Here is a 21,973-nt window from a genome sequence, read left to right on the forward strand (position 1 = left end):
TGGATGATCAAAGGACAAAATAGAGATTGATGACACTTCTTCGGAAGCAGTTGGTTTAATCGCAGTTTGGTTGTGTCTCCTGGTGCCACCTGGACTTGAAGTGTCCCATGCTGAGCACCAGTGAAAAATGGCCTTTTCATTTGGCTCAGGATCCTCTCCTGATCCTTAATGCCTTCCATAATTAAGGAGTAACTACCAAGGCGTGGGGCATTTCTAAGGGATTAATGGCCAGCTGGGAGAGTTGATGGCCCAGAGCCGAGTGGGGACTCATTAACCTCAGCTGGTCATTAATTCTTTAGGAGCTGCCTGGGGGTGGTAATGGGGGAGGGGGTGTTGGGGGTGTTGGTGGTATACAACTCATTTTAATTGCATTTCCAGGAAAAGTAAAAAGTTAACTTTTAAATATTCAGAGGCACAGTACATCTCCCTTGGCAATACAGAATTCTGTCTCTAACATTTCAACTGCACTGTACTGTCAGGTCTCCCACCTCGTGGAGTCTTTTTTCCATGGGTGCTAATGTTAGAGAGAGCAGAGATAAATGAGACAGGCTCTGAAGTGGCAACTGAGGTGAAAAGCCTGGAATATGCTAAATGATGAAGTTAAAAGGGTTATATTTCAGACCAACTGAGCCTCACCCTTTCTGAATCACAGCCCTAATACAGGCAATTAGGGCAACACTAGTATATTTAATCTTCTATGATTCCTCTTTCCCTCCCTCACTCCCTCCCTTTCTTTAGAATATTCACAAGAAAGTAGATGCCGCATTAAAGTACTATGTGGTTCTGAGGGTGGGGAAAAGAGGCCCTCTTTTATTTGGCTAGTATGAGTAAATATTGGAACAGCCAAAAGCAATTGGATACTAGCTATTGAAATTTGAAACCTGCATGTCTTATGATCCAGAATTTCACTCCTCATTCATAGAAAAAACTTCACATAAAGGGATAAGGATCTGATGGACAACCATGTGCTAGGCAAGGATACTCACTGCAAGTTTGTTTATAATAGTAAAAGACTGATCAGCCTAAACATTCATCAGTAAGACAATGGCAAGCTTATAGCATATCCAAATTACAGAAGGCCAGAGAGCTGTAAAAAGAATGAAGTAAAAACTATACGTATACAAAGTTTCTTAAATCACTTAGAATAGGAAAAAAATATGCAAATGGTAAAGATGTATATTCTATAACACAACTGATGTGAAAATAATGAAAACAATACTGTATATTTCCTATGGATACATAGATACATATAAATAGGTAGAAAATGGCCTAGGGAAAATAAAACATACACACTCGCACACACACACACACACACACACATCCCACCATAAAAACGTAATTATCTTTCAAAGAATGAAGTTATGAGGATGTCAACCTTACCTTTAAGGTTTTTTTTTTTTTTTTTTTTTTTTTGTACCGGATGATATTCTCATTTAGTACTTGATTATTTAAAAATCAGATATTTTTAGAAAGCAATATAATTGCTATACCTTGGAGATAGATATTGTTAAAACTCAGAAGTCATATTTTGCAGGGCTTTTAAGTATTTTGGTTATGGTATGGTAGACAAGTTAGGAGCCTACATATAGGGACTGACCTCACAGAAAGCAATATGGGATAGAAGATCCTATTCCCCACCATCAAGTTAGGAGTACCTGAAGTTGTTTGCCTTGGGATCAGGAAAAAAAAAAAAAAAAAGTCCTTACATGAAAATATTGTCTGCAAATGATGTTACAAAGCCATAATGGTATCTTATTAACCCTGTAGCAGGAATTCATTTAATGAAAGGAGTTAATGTCTCCTTGAGTATGTGGCAGGGGAAGTTAGAGACAGGATAATGCCCCAGGTGATTCAAAGAGAACTTTAGAGCTCTGGTTCTTGGGGGTCCACATGAACATTAGCAGCTGATATTTATTCTGTAGCAATGTCTATCTCCAAGAATTAGATATACTTTCAAAATACATTCCAGATGGTTTGAGAACAGATATATAAGAACTCCAAAGTTCACAAAATTAAAATGAGTCTGTGTATGGCCCCAGCTCTGCCATTTATTAGTTATATAACCTCAGGAAAATTACTTAAATTCTTTGAGCAACTTTTCCTCAGCTATCACATTAGGAGACAAATAATAATATTTGATTCACAGGTTGTTGTCAAGATTAAATTAGATAATTCATGTAAGACTTCATAAGCACTCAACAGATGCTATTATTATTATTATTACTATTATTATTACAAATACTATAGTTATTACAACTAGTTACAAGTGAATGGCTACTGAGAATCAGAATTGGCTTCAAATAGTGGCTATGCCATCAATTCAAATGTGTCCTTGTAAATTAAGTTACTCTCGGATCAAATTTCATTATTTGCTAAATGAGTTTAAAGATAAATTGAGATAATGTATGTCAAAGTTAGAAAAAATAGTATAAAGTAAGTTTTATTTTTCTTCTTCTTATTTTCATCCAGTAAATATGGATTTAAATTATATGCAATGGTGGTAGAGGTAGAGTGATATGGTATTATTTGTTAGTAGCTACTCTTACCATTTTGATGTCAAACTGCTTTTCCCATTCTATGTTCAACTCACAATATGCATCAGTGGCCAAGAAAAGAAGTTGATTTCTTTATTTTTCTGCCTACCTAAGGTGATAACTTCATTCATAGGCATTTTCTGACATAATACAATATTGTCCAATTCCTACATCAGAAGCATGGATCACATAAACAGTCACTATAATAAAATGTGATCCCTAATACTGCTCTTCTAGGTGCAGTTTCCTGCATTAGTAGTTTGATAGATACTCCGGGCAATGAGAACACCTTTCGAAATATTTGCTTGCTAAAGTTTCCCATGAAATGCTGGCCATCGTTTTGCATCAAGAATATTAGATTTGAAGTTATAATTTGATCTATTGGATTTATTTACAATTTATTTACAATAGACAGGGCACAGAAACAATGGATAAATGGATAAAGAAAATGTGGTATTCATATATACAATGGAATATCACTCAGCCATAACAAATAATGGAATCTTGCCATTTGTGATAATGTGGATAGACCTAGAGGGCCTTATGTGAAGTGAAAGAAGGCAGACAAAGACAAATATTGGATGATCTCACTTATATAGAGAATCTACCATCTAAAACAAAACAAAAACGGAGAACAGATTGGTGGTTGCCAGAGGCAAGGAGTGGGAGATGAGGGAAACAGATAAAGGTGGTCAAAAGGTACAAATTTCCAGTTATAAGATTAATCAGTTTTAGGGATGTAATGTATAGCATAATAAATATAGTCAACAATAGTGTATATTTGAAAGTTGCTATAAGAATAGATATTCAATATCTCATGATAAGAAAAAAAAACTATGTGAGGTGCCTAAATTTATTGTGGTAATTATTTCACTATACACATAAATCAAATCACTTTTGTACACCTCAAAATGATACAATGTTATATGCTAACTATATCTCAATAAAACTGAAAACCCAAACATGTTAGATTCAAATGTACCTTTCCAAGCTGGGGCAATACAGAGGAGCTGAGGTGACTCCATAAAGAAGGTACAGTTCATGTTATGAGTCCATCTTTTTTGTCTTATATACCACATTTTGATACATCCTCCTCATCCTGGCTGTCTCAGTCTTTTTTTTTTTTTTTTTTTTCTGTCTCTGTCTTTTAGTTGTTAAAGACTTTCACTCCAGCCTGTCAATCCCATTTTTCTTGCTCTTTTCTGCTTTTTTCTAGCTGAGGTTTTTTTTGTTTGTTTGTTTGTTTGTTTTGTTTTGTTTATTTTCTAGGAAAGGGAGATAAATCATACTGGGGGTCCTAATAACATTATAGACATCATATTTGAAATAGCAGTAAATAACAAAATATTACATAATGAAAAAGTCTCCCTTTCCCCATTTTCTTCCAACATACAAGTGGACTTCTATGTCTTGCTAAAATATCTGTAATATCCTCCTAGCATTTGCTCATCTCCCTTTTTTCACTAAGAAAACTCCAGCCACAGAACTTTCTGTAGGTAATAGTGTCTAGCTAGAATTTAATGAACTTGTCTTGTTGTAGGGCATCTTTATTTATTTTTGGTTGCCTTCTATTCATGGGAAGTTGTATTGTTTTAATTTTTGTGGTAATAATATTCTGATCATTTGAAAAATACATTTAATATATTTTTAAAGAGAAAGAATTAAAAGAAAAATACTACAGAAATAGTGTGTGGATTAGTGAAGTTTGATCACTGTGTCCCCATCCCCTTGATGCCATAATGATTCCATTTGTTTGAGGCACCTGAATTTATTGCCTTCTTTCCTAGGATGGCAGTGCTTTCAGTAAGGTCCTTAACTGGACTGCAGACTGTCAGCAGTTACTTTTGTAACTCCAAGATCTTTTAGATTAATGCCCAGGCCAGTAAGTTGTCAAATGCTTGTTGACTAAGTGAATGACTAAAAACAAGGATAAAAAGAAAACCATAGAGCATAATAAGAAAGGCAGAGTGATTGATTGTCTACTCCAACCAGTTGACCTGCCTGTGTGTATGGAAAGATTAGGACGGTGGGTAAGAGAATGGGAAGGGTTAGGACCAGCTGTAGGCATCTCTACCTGAAGAGGTAATTCAAGAACAATGATCTCAAAGGAAGGTCCTTGGACAAGCACTATGTGTATTAATTTTCCTGAGTTGGAAATGCAAATTGTTAGACCTACTGAAGTAGAAATTCTGGAAAGAGGACCTCAAAGTCTTTTTCTTTTCTTTCCCTCCCTTTTTAAAAAGCCCTCTAGGTGATTTCGATGCATGCTGAATTTTGAAGGCTGCTGCCACATTGGCAATTACACAAGGCCAAAGGTGTGAATCCTAAGGAGACAGTGAGAATCATCCTAAATCCGATAGAATTTGGGAACCATGAAGATTAAGAACTTCTCCTAACAAAACAGTACATGAGTTTAAAAGAAGTTGAGAGATATTCCTTTTTGTAACTCCATGTATGTGATACCTGCAGGAAAAATTACATAATATTTTCTTTTTCACTGTTTCAAATAAATGCCCAACTCCTTTTTTGAAGGCACAGGAAAACAGGCACATTGAGTCTTCGTGGATTTTAACTTCTAACTCATGGTTTCTAAATCAGCAAACCTAAGCTAAAGATCAAGGCTGCTTAAAGTGTCAATTCTACCCTTTTAAGGTGACTGCTACCTGAAATCCCTCAGACTGGATGAACAAGTACCACTTTTTAGATATTTCGGGATAAGCTTGATGGAGTTTTCTCTTCCAATCTCCTGGGAAGAGCACAGAAGGCAAAAAAGGAATAGGGAGCAGCTTGTCTGGATGGAGCGAAAAAGCCATTTCAAGAGCCTTTATAAACCTATTTAAGACATTTTCTTCAAAGGAGTTCCTACAACAATTATTACAGCTCATTTGCCTGCAAATGTGCTCTCTGTTGTTAATCAGTCAGTCATTAACCTAGGCAATATCAATGTGTTGTCACCATGCATTTCAAAGAGGTGAATGGAGATGGGCGGTCTGTAAGAGCTGTTGAAACTGAAAGAGCCCATTACATTATTTACTCTTCCAGGGTAAACTAACTCTAAAAGATTTTTATCTTGGGCACTCATGGCTCTCTCCTAAGGTTTTCCTAGAGTACTTCATTTAGGTTCATGCCCATGGTTTACTCTGATTGCCAAGGAAATGGTCTCAGGGATGAAATAACACACTAGGAAAAATTGGCAGATTAAGACAGAGATGAAATTCAGTCTACGGTCTACAGTTTGGAGGTCTGAAAGAGCAATTGTTCTTGCTTTCCTTGCCAAAAGAAAACCCAAGCCTCAAAGAAAGAAGCCAGAAGAGGCCAAAGGGGGGCCATCATTTATCCAGAGAATAAACTCTAATATCCTTAGACTGCAGTTTTTCTCCCCAAAGTGGTCATTTAGAAATCCTTGTGGGTCCTAGGCCTGTAGTTTGTTTTCATATTAACCCTCCCTTAGGCCGCGAATCAGCCAGACACCGTTTGGTTCTCTGGGTCTGCCTTTCTCTACAATCTCAGACAATGTGTGAAGGTTGTTAAGAGACAGAGGATAAAATATGCGATGCTCATTGGAAAGCAGTGAACACCCTAAGTTTATATGCAAAATTTTTATAACAACCTAAATTTTTCTAAGGAGAAATCCATAGCTTTTATCAGATTTGTGATCAAAGAAAAACGATCCCAAATTGTCATTTAATGAATGTATATCAACTGAAATTATATTTATCTTTGTATACAGTACATCAAATCACATAGAATGACCATTTTATATAGGTCAAACACAGCTGAGTACCATGAATTTCAGTTGGTTTAATCTAATAAATATTATAAGCTTACAAAGATAAATACATTTTATATGAGTTAAAATAACATTTTAATATAACGCAAATAGTATGTTTAATGGTGTAATACTTAAATAGTAATTGATAAATATATGGTAAATGTGTTTGTACATGGCTGTGTTTTTATTCAGATATAAGCTGTTATTAGAGCTTTACGATACATATGTCAGACACACAGGTGTTTACAGGGTAATGGAAAAACTTTGGTGACATTGTGTATCCTACCATTGGTCTCTGGGCTGACTGGGTAAGAATATTTTATTTTCAAGAATCTGATTTTTAAAGGGCATTAGTGTACCAAAGCAATAAATCTCCAAATAATGAGCCCATCTCATCCTCCTAAGATTGTGGCTAGATTAGCTTCTGAACGTTTAAAGAACTTGTCTCCGTACAATCCCTCTGTTAAAGATTACAACACCACAGACAGGCCTCTGAATACCCAGGGAGCATACAGATCTGTTTAATAAAACAGCATTATAGGACAAGGGCAGACTGCAATCACTTTCCCCCACCCCATCTTGCATATTCCCTTTTTCTGTCATGGCAATTTACACACATAAAGCTATCAATTTAGTTAATTAGGCTTTAAAACCACTATTTAAATAAGGATGAAACTTCTTCTTCAATAAAACTACGCAACTAAATTATTGCTGTTGTCATAGATTGCCGAGCTGCTACTTTGCTAGAAAGCTTCAAAGTGTAACTTTGATGTGGATGACTCTTAGTTAGGGAATATGCATATGAGAAATGACTTTGAAAGGGAAGCCTTAACACAAAGTCTCAGAAAAATAGAAAAATACAGTGAACCAGAACCCTATCTGTACTGGGTGGCAACTTAAGAAATTCAAAGAAACAGGAGTTTTCCCTTCGGATAAAATGATAGTGATAAAATACTATTATATATATTCATTTTTTTTGTTTTCAGATTTTCAGATCTGAGTTTCCAAATGTCGAGGTATAGAAAATGTTTTGAGTCTCTGTGGATGCTGAGAGGGGTGGGAATTATATATATAAATTATATATATAAATTAATATATATTATTATATATATAATTATATAAATTATATATATATATATTTAAATTTAAAAAAAAAAAGCACTCCATCACCCTTACGGGGGTCAAACTGGATTCTTACATAGTTTGTTTCTGGTTGATAACTGATGAAGCAGGCAAGAGAATAAAATGTTCTGAGTTAAGACTTCAGAACAAGAAAAACATTCCTTTTCGATGGATCGAAGTCACTGGTTCTCAAACTCCACATCTTCCATGGGAAGCCAGGTCACTAAGACCAGTTCTGGGAAGTCTCAAGGGGAAGGAAAGCATTGGACTTGGCGGAGCTGGGATTAACAAATAAATATTTCATCTTCATTCCCATGTGTGTGGAACAAATGTCTGTTTAGAAATTTAAGCTCCCCCCCCCTTAACCAAATACTGTAGGAATAATGCAGTGACTTCAATTAATGATGAATGGATTGATCTCACTAAGAATAATTTTTTTTTCTATTCACTTCCTTTTTAAGGCAGCAGATAATTTCAAGCAAAAAGAATGAAAATTTGACTATTAACATGGTTCTCTTGTAGGAAGCCACTTCAACAAAGGTATTATCGGCAGAATATTTTTTTCTTTAAGTGCATACTTTAGTCCTGATGAAGACTTACAATCTGTCATCAAGAGGCAGCCTTAGATTTCGACTGTAAAGCAGTGTCTGATAAACAACTTCCATTGTTAACGGGAAAGCAGAGGTGATCCTTAATAAACAAACAAATTCTTTAAAAAGCTCAGGATGACTTGATAGGGATAAGGCACTGTTCAATGAGAAAGCCTTTTGTGGGAACTGAGATGAAGTTCCGACAAATTAAAATGCTAATCGAGAGGGTGGCAGGCTGCTGTAGCTCCGATCAAGTTTTAGTTTTCTCTGGTTTTACCCTCTGTCAGTGTTATTCTATCATAATGTATCAGGGAAAGCATTGCACTCACATCAAATCAAATCGTTAATGGAAAGGGTGGCAGCCTAAAGTACTCTTGATCAACTGCTAATTTTGTTTTATTCTTCTTCCTCTTATAGCTGTTCTCTGAAATGAATAACTCTGCATTCAAAAGAGGTTTTTGAGAGAAGCTGGGCACTAAAACAGATTAAGATGAACCAAAGACACAGAAAACCATTATGTTCACAGAATAAACAGTTTTAGCCATTTGATGTTATAATAAATGTATTCGGCTGTGACGTGCTGCTTTCACCACTAAAAGGCCTTCTGTTCCATATGCATGTGTCTCCATACTGGGCCACAGATACTGGCAGGACAGCCAGGGGTGCCAGTCCCACTGTCAGTCCTGGATTTGTGATTCTGAGGAGCTGACCCACGACTGCTATCAACGTCTCGCTATTCAAAATGGGGAGGAAGTGAATTTAGTATTGCTGAGAAGTGTCAGATTTACTGCTTTAAGGATCAAGGTAATGAATTTATCCGGAGGATCAGGGAAAGAGCAAGAGAAGCAGATTCTGTCTCCATCTGCTTCTGATGGCCAGAGCTCTGGGTAACAAAGGTTTGTCAGCTTTTTCGCCATACCCAATCCTTGGGGATCTGTGCTAATACTAAAAACTCAGAACCCTTGCTGCGCTGTTGGAAAATGAGCTGGATGCATATCCAGCAGGAATGTGATGGGGACCATCAATTGCCATCCAAGTGTTCATTTAGTCTTTCAAATATAAAAGTTTCCTTCAAACACAGTGTAAAAAAAAAAAAAAAAATGTGACCAACCAAAACAAAAATGCTTCCTGATAAGCTGCTGACAAAGTGGATTTGACTGGTGTTTTATTTACTTTAGAGACTGGCTTTGCAGATCATAAGACGTTTTCTATGAGAGCATGTCATGTGTTGGGCATTTACCTTCAGAAAGAAGTGCAGGAAAACAAGGCAATGGGAAGGAAAAGAACTGGAAACTATTATAACACTCCTCTACCTAACAACATAACCGTAATAGGCCTACCCAAGACACCAGTAACAACTTAGAAATCGCCAAACTCTATTGTTCCTGGGTTTCACAGATAAACAACATTACACACAGATGGTACAAAAATAAATCTAAAAATAACTCTGGCTCACTCCCCATAATATGTGTCTTGAAAGGTCCTCTTTTTTACCTCTATTTTTCTCTCCAGTTAATAAACTGGCCTTAATTATTATAAATAATTCTTGCCATAAGAACTTGTTACTGAGCTGTGATTTCACTCTGCTGTGGTTCAAATGTTGATTTTACATTTTTATGGCCTCTAAAATAGTCACGATATTTTCAATCTCTTTGTTTGAACAATTAAGAGTGGCCCCTAATTTTCAATAGTACTAATGAAAAAACATACCTGTTTCAACACAGAGATTGGATCTGATAAGTCAATGTACACAACCATAAAGCCAAATAACAACAACAAAAAATCCCCTTAAAGGTAAATTTGAATATATATATATACATATATTCAAATACATACATATATTTTTTTCTATCCCAAACAAGTGGAATAAATGGAAAGTGGGAATGATAAAATATTGCCAGAGGAAATATGTGATACCTGAAACAAAAATAATAACCAAAATATATTATTCACAATTTGCGTATGAACATAAAACATATGCACAGGAGTAAGATTTTTAGTGTGGATTTTCTGATGGGAAAAGTAATGATGTATTAAGTTATTAAGTGCAGGAATCCACAATCACACTGATAGGTAATGCTGTTGCTAAGTGCTGTGTGGTACCGAGCAGGAAGATTTCTTGGGGGAGTAAAGTAGGTTCCGTTTCAGGAAGAGACTCAGAGCTCTGTCAATATTCAAGTCCATTCACCCCAACCAGCTCTGATCTCTCCTCCTCCCAGCAATCTGGTTCCTGGTGGGTTTGTTCTCCAGAATCTCATTGAAGCTTCAGACTTCTTCCCTAATGAAATGCTTGTCAGTTGCTGCACAGGAGATGTCCCCCCAGAATCTTGATTAACCTTTGCAGTCAATGAGCCTCTGATTTTTTTTCTCCCTAGAGAGATGAGTTTTATGGTGAGTTTGTTTATTTTTGGAGTTTATTCTTGATCTAGTGTATCCATCTATTCATATGTCCATCTATCTATCTATCTATCATCTATCTATCTATCTTTCTAAGTTTTCCGATAAAGGACAGAAAATTCTGCCTGATTTTAAGTGTTCAGGTATGAAATAACCCTAAACCACTTCTATCTACAGCCTTTTTTTTTTGGACGGTGGGGAAAGCTGCTTTGAAATTTAGGTTTTGATCAATTTTATATTATCCCTTTTTCAGGTCTCTAATGTCTATTTCAAGGGATGTTTTAACACTGTAACTTTTACAGCAGCTCATAACTGATAATGAAGACTTTCCCAGTTCTATTTCTCCTTTGACACCTGAATTCCAAACTGAGATTTAAATATATAGTAATTATGAATGATATCACAGACGAATATTAGATTACAGTACAGAGTATATAAGACATCACAAATTCCTTTGTTAATGCTAAATTCCCAACCAAGGGAAGCTCAAAAAAGGCATCAGTAGGTAGTAGAAATAGAGGTTCTTTTTTTATGCTCAGTGGATTTCGCATAGACTTTTTTTTTTTTAAAGGAAAACCTAAAGAGAAGATGTCAGCATCAAATAAAATTGCTACTTTGTGTCCTATGGATTTAGATTATCTGGCACAGTGGCTTTAGAAAATTTAAATACTTTTAAGGAAGCATATTCACTAGAGAATAACTTTGATTGATAAATAATACCAAACTTTAATCATTCTAGTGTCCCAATTTAAAAAAACAAGTTCAGAGATAACTCTATTCTGTTCACCAAGGAAAAATAGTAATTTTAAATAAAAAGCATATGGAAAACCTTTCATCTATACTCTTAGATTGGATAGGCAGTGTATGAGATACATTGCTGACTAAAATTTCTTTAAAAGATGGCAGGAGATTTTTACATAATTCAACTGAAACATTTAATATGAGTCTATTTTGTCCAAAGCACTGATCTAGACATTGTGAGTTTTTATAGATGAAAACAGAAAGTCCCTACTCTAAGAAAATAGGATATTTTTATTTAAAAAACAAACAAACAGCTAATTTAGAAGCAGACTGCATATGCAATGAAATTGTTTCTTCAAATACAAGAGCTAGGTTCTCAATTCAACAATGCAAATTAAGGTAAACATTACTGATTGTCAAAATTATCCTTGAAACTTCTTTATATTTGGAGGACTTGGGCTCCAGGAAGCTCAAAAGCAAAGAATTAAAAACAGTACTTTGGTTTCATTTTGCCCTGAGGCTTTCCTATCCCTAAGGATGGTGGAGGTTTGGGTCTACTTTGAAATGGAAAGGAGAAGGGAGATGATATGAAGAGATGGGGGCAAGGAGGAGGGGCGGGGGGTATGATGTGAGGAAAGGAGGGGTGAAGGGAATTTATCTCTTTTTCTCTTATATTTTTCTCCAAAATGTGGAGTTTGAAATCTCGTGAGGGCATTGTATATTTCTGTTATGTCTTTGTGTTGGTTCTAATGTTTGCTGAGGATGAAACCAAGTCTCAGCTTCAGGTGTTATCTTGGGAGATGTGGTCTACAAGGTGGCCATGTCTTTGCATTCATGATAAAAAACCCTCAAGAGAAGGTAACTGGTGCTGGTAGTGTCTGGTTCTTAGTCTGAAAGAGAGAAACTCTAGGACCACAGTGTATGCTTCCAGAAGTTGGAGGATATTAATTGGTTCTACCTTTTGAGTCTTTGCCTCATATCCATCCCTGACTCCTATCCTTACCCTTCCAACATTGTGGATTTATTGCCAAATAAAACTTTTCTTTTTGGAAGCAATGACCAACCATATTTCATCACCACTACCATTTAACAGACCATACAATTTCTGAGGATATCATTAACCCAGGCTTCAATACACAGAACATGCAGAGAAAGTGAAATAGCAAATGTATTTGTAAGACCTCTATTCCCCTACACAGTAATGGCTTAACACTTTGGCATTAATTCCATTTGTCAAGCTGTAAGATAAATACATGCACATCAGACACTTTCCCAGCATTTATTCAAAGGGCAGACAGTGAAGACCACTATTTAAATGGGAAATGTGTCCATTTGTTTTTGAAAACAAAGCAGAGATTCACAATTCACAAAGCATGTCAATCTTCTTAAAGAGACAGTGCAATTTTCAGGACAATATGACTGCTGGCTACACTTCATCTCCCAGTAAGAATAATAATAGTATTACTAAACATTTTGAAATCCTAAAGCAAAGTGAATACATGAGATTGTCTATAATCAAAAGTTAAAAGTCTAAATACATAAAACCCCTACCACTAATATTTTTCTAAGGATTTCTGTGTCTCTATTAGGACCTCCATCTAATGTAATTCCATAGTTTTCTAACCCTGGGAAAACTGCATTAAGTTTTCTATCCAATGAAGCTTTTTGCATGCAATGATATTCACACATGGATATATTATCATATCTTGAAAGAGATTTCCAGATTTCTCCTTATGTCTCTTGTCTAAATTGGTCTCTATTTATATTGCAATGCCAGGTTGACTCTTATCTTTAAAGTGATTATGACTTGGTTTAATTTTTTTTTCAGTTTTCCAATTGGTCTGAAGCATTAAGTCTGATATATGGTCTCAATCAAGTATTTTTCTACAGCTAAAAGAAAATCACAAGGAATTGATTAAAAAAAAAAATAGAAACATCCAGAATGGATCAAAGTATACAGAAAACTTAAAACACTATGCCCCGACACAACTATTCTGCATATAGAAATAATGTGATTTCTTTTTCTCCAAAAGAAAACCTATACCATCATTCAGATTGTCAGTTCCCTGCTGTAGGTTAAATGATCAAGAAAAATACACCCAATCTAATTCTGTAGTCTCCTTTCCACCGTGTTCCTCCTGACATCAACAAACAGTCATCTCTCTGCTGAAAACTCTCCAGATGACTTCTCATTTCACCCAGAGAAAAACAAAAAGCTGTTATTGTGGCTTTTAAGATCAATCCCTGTCCCCCATTCCTCTGGCCTTAGGACCTTTATACTTCTTGTTCCGTCATCCTGGAAAGTTCTTCCACTTTCTTATCCCCTGGCTTCCTTTGTTCTCTGTTCTCTGTTCCTACAGCATCTTTTCAAGGAAGCTATTCCTGACAACCCATATGCAAAAACACAGCCCCCTTCACAACCACTACTTCCTTGCTTCTTCCCTTCTCCCCTGCAGGGGGCCTGATGTGGGACTCAATCCCAGGACCCCAGGGATCACGCCTTGAGCCAAAGGCAAATGCTCAACCACTGACGTCTTAACCCAGATGCCTTGCCTCCTTATTTTAATAAGTGTAACCTCTCATGGAAACAACTGAGGAAACTGAAACCGAGAAAAGCTAAGTGTTTTTTCCAGTTGTCATTCAAAATTGATCTAAGCTGAAATGAGAATGGAGATAATTATTATACTCTTGTGGGTAATTTTCCTATTACATCATCTCCTTAATAGAGTTTATCTGAAGCTGTAGAAAGAAAAACAAGTGTGAGTTGAACAAATGGGATTCTATCTTTAAATTGTTGTTTGACAGGTAATGAATACTATTGGGTATGTCATAAATGGAGCTACTAAATCTGGTGTGACTAAGAAGAAAGAAGCATATTTGAAAGGTACCAATTGAAATAAATAAGCCTCTCACAGTTGTCCTTTCAGACCACTTTCTGTATTTGGAGTTACCTTGGCATTATGTGTCCCCTGTTTTAAGGCCCATGAGGTCAAGAACTTTGTTTTGTTTATCTCTGATCCCCCAGCACTTAGAACACATGTGCTTGCCACATAGCACATATTCAGTATACATCTCTTGGGTTAAGTTGAAGCATGTATTCTGTGTTTAGCAAGCCCTGTACTGACCAACATATCATCTCACTCTCATAAAAATCCATCAGGAAACCTCTATTATTATCCCCATTTAATGAAGGAGAAATTCAGGTACTTTGAAAGGAAAGCTTTTAAGAACTTTCAAATTCACCTTTCCTACCCTCACCAATTTTATCTATTTGTCTAATTCTGTGATCAGTTAAGAAAATGTCCAAATTTATTACATACAACTTCTAAAGGATTGTTCATTGACTCATATTATCTCATGTGTAATATAGGAGCAATTGTGTAGGTGAGAGATACAGGTGTCCTCTTACATGGTTACAAACTACAAAACAGTCTGATGATGAGATTTCTTACTTTAGTGCCCAGGGGTCAACAATCAACCTGCCTTTCTTTCCCTATTTAAATACTGGTAGTCTTGGCACACGTGGGTGGCTCAGCAGTTAAGCATCTGCTTTTGGCTCATAGCATGATCCTGGAGTCCTGGAATGGAGTCCCACATTGGGCTCCCTGTATGGAGCCTGCTTCTCCCTCTGCCTATGTCTCTGCCTCTCTCTCTCTGTGTCTCTCATGAATAAATAAATAAAATCTTTAAAAATAAATATAAATACTGGTTGTCTAAAAAGATTATAACCTAGGCCATATTGTTACACACCAAAACAACTAAAAAACAAACTGCTGGAGCCAAAATAATTTAACATCTTTAAAGCATTAAGCTGTCAACTCTAAATCAGAATTTATTTCTTGTATGGCAATACAAAAATCAATATTGGAACAAATATCTAAATTGAAAGTTAGTGGCTCCTGAGTAGACATACTCTGTGAGGAATTATCATTTTAATCTGTGCTATGCATTTATATCTATCTGATAAAAATCTTAACTGAAAACTTTCAAATTTATAATTATATAGCACACATGAAATGTGATGGCCAATGGACTTATCAGTGTGCTATTATAACACCCAAAAGCAAAATAGTGATCAAATATATGAACTGAAGAATATAGTTTTTAAAAAAATCCAATTATTAATATCTCTGAATCCTGTCTTTGCTTCTGTAGATAGTATAAAATCATGTATCACGTAACAATAACGTGAATGGTATTATATCCTTTTTTCTATAGGATTCATTTTCTCTATATTCTAAAGCACTGAAATTTTTATGAAATGTATTACTTTACACCTTAATTTGGGGTATTTTCATGCATATTTGAAGCAGCCTACTAAACTGTAACTGGATCATCAGTGTCTTTCAAATACCATGCATTGTACTGAGCAGTACAGTGCATTGTACTGTGCTTAATAAATGCTTTTTGAATAAAGAAAGATTATATGCAGGAAATACCTAAAGTGTAAATAATACATATGTAAAGTGAAATCTGTAATGACAAGAATTATATGGATATTGAAGGATACTGGTTAACTTCACTGATAGCTGGAAATACTCCTACTGGTTTCTGACTACAAATCAAATGAGATCCAACTAGATAGCCAAAGCCTCTATGATCCCAATGGAAGTAGCATGATTAGACAACCAGGTGCCAACCTAATAAAGCTAAACTACCCAATTCCTTTTTCTGAAAACATGATTTTGCACCCCCTGCATCAGAGTAACATGGAGTGTTTGTTGGACAAAACAAAATGAAACAAAAACAAGAACATCCTGTTCCAGACTTACTGAATCAGAATTGTTTTTGTGATACAAAACAACAACAACAACAATAACAACAACAACTACAACACAGTATCCTAGGTAAATCTAGGCCCTCTAGGACTGAGACTCACTATTGTAGCCACTGTCTTCAATGTTCCTATTAGGGCACCTTTGAACAAGCTGGGTAAAGCAAACACAAAAATAGAAACACAAAAATAGAAACATTCCCTGTGGGACTTCTCCCTGGTGCAGAAGATTAGGAAAGATGCCTCTTGGGAGGAGTGGTGGTAGTGGGGAGGTAGACCTAACACACTGGTAGGTGTTGAGTTTAGACATCAGTGCCTATGAATTCAACCCCACCATTACCATTCTCCTTGGTGCTTTTGTGCAGTGCATAAATTGCATAACTGTATGTGATGGCTCTGGGTATGCTGCCAAGAACCAAAATGTAGAGGGACTACAAGCCAAAGGGGAGAACAAATTCTAAGACTCACTATGCAGCCTGAGCCTTCAACCTTAAAGCAGCCTTTAATTTTTCCTCACCAGAATTCTGGAAAAACAAAACAACAACAACAAAAAATCAGTAAATTTCAGATATGTAGAAGCATTTCCTGATGAAGAGGTTATTAAACACCACAGTAGGCAGGTAATAATGCCTAAATGTCTGGGATGGGGTAAATGACCTCCTTACCAAAAGCTGGACTGGGGAGCTTGGGACAGGATAATGTCTCAAATTCCCTTGTAGCCACAGGAGTTCACAATTTTATTACCTAAGGATGCAAAAACATTTTGGCACATGCTGGGCCTAGGCAATTCCACTATAGCCTAAGTGGCCTTTAAGATGCAGAAACCTTTTTTAAATCCGATTCTATGAACATTTAATATTTGAAATTATTTGAGATGAAAGCATAATACTCAATTGTTACAGCTTCATGAGTGACTCTCTTACTTGCCTAATTATGGCAAGCAATGCTGTCAATAGTAAAACATTTTCAAGAGATTAACTTTGCACAATAAGAGCTTCTGTGCCAGCCAGAAAATCCTTTAAAGTGTTTCACGTATTTTGCAACACTGAATGGCCAGAAACTCATTTTAATATTTACAGACAAAATGATATTTGGATAAAGTAAAGGTCATATTCAAAAAGAACAAAACAAGGTAGAATGACATTCTAAATGAAGTTCCGGGTTGTGGGTCTCAACTTGACAGCCAATATGTGGTTAGACAAAAATAGAAATAAATTTCACCATGTACTCTCATTGTTAAGTAGCACCAAAACTTAGACCATTTTTAAGATCATTTTAAATGCTTTGAAAAATCTTCTGAACACATTGAGAAATGCCACAAATTTTTATTCTAATAATGTTTGTTTCAATGCATGAATATGGCCTTTCTACTTTAGTTAATTCCATATTTGGTACCAGGCCCTCATGTAGAGTATGAGGATGATTTGTAATTAGAATTCCTTGTTCTAAGCATAAGAATGTTATTCCTACTAATGATGAAAAACATGACAAAGAAACATGAAAGACTGGTATGACTGTCTACATAGGTGGTATGATTTCAAATCTGGCTGATTATGGAATAGCCAGGGATGTGTTCTGAAACTACAGTTGCCAAGTTACACTCTCAGTGATTTTAATTTGGTAGTTTTTTTAATAATACTCCCAGGGAGTTTAGTAGTTTTTATGAAGCACCCCAAGGGAATTCCAATCAGCCAGGTTTAGGAATGCCTCGTACATGAGATGACTTACACATTATAAATACAGGACTCCTGAAGGTCTTTTTCTGTCTGACATAGCTTTGTCAACCGACTCACTAAATATGGAATTCCATTAACAGAAAATTATAACCTTTCATTCTATAGTTAAGAATGCAAACAGTATTAGGAGACATTAATTAACATAATTCATGATGATCACTGACAACATTTTTCAAGATCTAGTTGAGCCAGGCCCTTCCAGACCATAGAGTAATCACAATTATGAGGGGAATGTTGTAAGACCAGCAGAACATAATAGTATAGAATAGTGATTAAACATTTCTCAAATCCATAATCAGTTATGGGTTTGCATCAGGCTTTTACCACTATTGACCTATGTGACTTTACTTAACCTCTCTGAACCTCTTCTGTAAATAAAAGAAAAATCATATACACTTCATGATACTTTAAGGAATAGACAGACACATGTAAAGTACTTGGAATAGTTCCTGATACATGATAAATGCTCAATAAACATTGTCTAGTATAAGTCATGTTAATAACCCTCTTCACAATTTAGTGGAACAATTCCCAACCAAGTAAGTGTTGGAATGGCCTAAGTAGTGATGTTAAAAAACACTAACACTTTGGTCTACCATCAAAAAATCCAGTTCTAGATGGGCCAGAGAAGCTGTATTTTAAAAGGCCTGTAGGTAATTCCTGCATATCATCAGCAGAGTGCAGGGAGAGCTAGAGAGTTGGACTAAAGAAGGCAAAGGAAAACAAGATCTTTGGACAAGAAAAGGTATGTGACATCGACAAACATATTTAATTTCTCAAGTCAAATTTACATGTATATAATGTTACAAATTCACTAGTTCTGCAAGTTTTCCCCATTTCCCCCATCCCAACCTTGATTCCTGTTTCCAAAGAATACAGTTTTCCATGCTTTAATCTATTTCTCAAGTTACATTTACCTTGCCTTACCTTATGTTATCTTACCTTACATTCAGGTGACATTTACTTTCCCTTTTCTAGAGAACATTGTCAAGCTATGGCTTTAGGTATAATTTTTCAGTTTTAAATATTTTCTAAGTATTCCCTACTTTGAAAAATAAAGATGTGCCTTTTAAAAAGATGTATTTATTTTAGAGAGAGAGCACGAGTGAGTTGGGGGAGAGTGAGAGGAGGGAGAGAATGTCAAGCAGATTTCCCTATGAATGGGGAGCCCAAGGTGGGGCTTGATCTCTCGACTCTGAAACCATGACCTGAGCTGAAACCAAGAATTGGGTGCTCAACTGACTGAACCACCTAGGTGCCCAGGATGCACCTTATCTAAATACTCTCTTAACAGACACACACACACACACACACACACACACCTTCCCAGACTTTTAATGTAACTGCGTCATAATTTTTTATTAGATTATTTAAAACTATGTCACATTTATTATGCAAATATTAACCACAGTAGAATCATGTTTATATGATGTGAATGCATTTATTTTTTCATGCAGTATTTTGCCTTATTGTCTCATTTTTCATGTGTCCAGTTTCCATCATTTATTTATTCATGAGAGTCACGGAAAGGGAGAGGCAGAGACAGAAGCAGAGGGAGAACTGGGCCCCATGCAGGAAGCCAGATGTGGGACTTCATCCCGGGACCAGGATGACGCTCTGAGCCAAAGGCAGACGCTCAACCGCTGAGCCACTCAGGCGTCCCATGTGACCAGTTTCCTATGTGCCTAGTACTTTTTCACACACAGAGACTAAGGTGACTAATAATTACATTTGTTTCTTTCCTCACTGTGGTCTGGCTGATTTCTAGGACTGCTGTACAGTTATCTTTTTGGTACCTCTCATTAATGTCATCCTGGGAATTCCCATTGCCTCTCTCCTACATTCAACGTTCTAGTTCATGGATATTATTCTTAATTGTTTCCTTCTGTTGATAGAGAATATTCTTCAACATTTTGGGGGATATTACAATAAGACCACAAATCTGAAAATGTGCATGTTATGCTTTTCACTCTTACTTGATAGTTTGAATAAGAGAAGAATTCTAGATTACAAACAATTTTCCCTTGGTTTGATATTTTTCCTAATCTACTAAATCAATCACCTTGCACTTCCTGCTTTTCAATATTACAATTAAAAATACCTGTATTATGATTTTTTAGATTTATTTATTTGAGAGAGAGAGAGAGAGAGAGAGAGAGAGAAAGTAGGGGATATGGAACAGTGGGAGAGGGAGAAAGAGGATCCCAAGCAGACTCCCCACTGAACTGATTCCCAACATCCTGAGATAACGACTTGAGCCAAAATCATAAATGACAGAGCCATCCAGGTCCCCTCCTGTATTGTGATTTTTAAATGTATGTTTCAGAAGGAAGAAAGGTAAACAAGTATGCTTGTATCGCTCAAGCCACTAATTGTTGCCCTAGTTAATTAACTCTCAAAGCTTAGTAGCATAAGTTACATAAATTTGTTTCTCTCTAACATAAATTACAGCTGATGGTATCTTATGTTTGCTCCTGTAGGGAAGCTCTGCTCAAGTATTATTCAGGAACTAGGTACTAGGATCTATCTTTAGTATATGGATGGGTGCTAATTTCCAGCTAGCAGATGGGGAAAGAGACAGATCATAGTATGGTGAAAGGTATTTATGTGTTAACCATAAGTGGCATATGCCACTTTCAACCACTTTTCATTTGCTAGAACCCAGTCAAATGGCTATAACTAATATCAAAAGAAGATTACAATTATAGTCTAGTGTGCACAATCATAAACAGAAACTTCTGTAGCTGGAACATTGCTATTGAAGAAAAGTCTAATTGTTCCAGTCTCCGAAATTCGACATAATTGGCTAAGGGGTTACATCATAGTAGCATTACAGTAAATTAGGTAATATCTCATCAAATTGAACACACCCTGGCTTTGACTTTGAAACAGATATGTCACCTCTATTTCATTCTTTGCCACAGTGTTCAATTTATCAAATTTTTCCAGAAAAATTAAATTAATTGAATTACCATAAAAACTGTGGCAATAATGATGATGCTGATGATGATGATGATGATGATGATGATAGTGACAATAATAGATGACATTTATTGTGTTCTAAATCAGTACTTGATACTATGCTGCCCTCTTTATGGGCTGTTTCTACTGTGGTTTATACAATGAAACATGAGATAGGTAATATTTTTATTTCTATTTCAAAGATGAGCCACAGAATCTTAGAAGTTGATAATAGTCCTACAGTAAGGATATACTGGTTTCGGGCCTAGGCCCGTGTTATTAAAAAAATATAATGGTCTTCACACTATGCCATGCAGTTCTGCATTATGCCATAGAAACTTAAATAGAACCCTATACAAATGTTCAAGGTATGATGTGTCTTTCTAATTCTCCATTATTAATATTCTTTCTCTAACTCAATAAAAAATTTGGGCTTGAGTTACAAGAAGCCAATGAATAGTTTCAGTATTTCTGAATTTTTCTTTTCATAAAGGTCTTGAGTATTTGTTCTTTATGGTCAAACTGCTAAAATTCATAAATGGCATAAATAATTTGACAATAGCAAGCCTGTTGTGTTTAATGCATGTTCAGTGCTATAATTCAGTCTCAAAAATTGTCCCCTCCAGTAAAGCTGCCAAGCCAAAACAATGAAGGGTTTTAGCTGCAAAGTGAAGTTTTCTGGAATTACAATATTCTTTTTGACCTTTGGGATGACTAAATGCTCTTTAATTCCTTCCCTTTATTCACTACAGTGAAAAAGACTTGGAACATGCTGGAGCAAAGGTAGCATTTACTTTCAAAGACATAGCCAGACATTAGTACTCCCAGGAGTGGGGGAAATGCTTACAAGTTGGTGGTGAAAAACTATAGTTACTGTAATACTACAAGTGTCCTTCTTACTTGCTGGTTTGCAAAAACTATGATGTAACGCCGAAATCAATTATTTCAAATTACAGTGACTGGAACAATTACACTTCTTATCCTATAGCAGTATACTGAAAATTTAACCTGAGCTGAAATGGGACTAGTTTACAACTGGCTAAACGTAGCCATATAACAGCAGCGTAGTGGTTACTTTTTAAAGAGATTTAGCTTTTAGGGACTGTTACTACTAATCATGTGAGAAACACTATAACTGTCAAATTTCACAATCAACCCTGGCTTAAAACCAGCTAAAATAGGAATGGTTGAGTAGTTAGGTTCTGTTTCTCCCTCTATTTCATAGAGGTGCTAAATGGAAAGAAAGTGTACTCAGGATCTTTGTGTTCCATCCCTTTTCCCAACTGATTCAAAAGCATTTGATCTGACATGAAGATTTTTAGCTTCCTTACTGTACATAGCCTCAG

The 21,973-nt window shown here is 35.9% G+C and overlaps 1 long non-coding RNA gene across 4 annotated transcripts in view; it reads right to left on the reverse strand.

Moving 5' to 3' along the window:
- LOC140632337 (uncharacterized) overlaps positions 1–21,973 on the reverse strand; it is a 138,350-nt gene that overhangs the window by 48,492 nt on the left and 67,885 nt on the right. Inside the window, exons 3-4 of one of the 4 annotated variants that reach the window (XR_012029856.1) lie at positions 16,399–16,454; positions 9,864–10,389 (exon numbers count right to left, since the gene is read on the reverse strand). The exons of 1 other annotated variant lie outside the window; for it this stretch is intronic. This is a non-coding gene — a long non-coding RNA (uncharacterized lncRNA). Of the gene's footprint in view, positions 1–9,863; positions 10,390–16,398; positions 16,455–21,973 lie in introns of those variants that run through there. 2 more of the 4 variants (XR_012029857.1, XR_012029855.1) reach the window with 2 other exon arrangements.

This window comes from Canis lupus, chromosome 4, assembly GCF_048164855.1.
Source record: "Canis lupus baileyi chromosome 4, mCanLup2.hap1, whole genome shotgun sequence".
Lineage (NCBI taxonomy): Eukaryota > Metazoa > Chordata > Mammalia > Carnivora > Canidae > Canis > Canis lupus.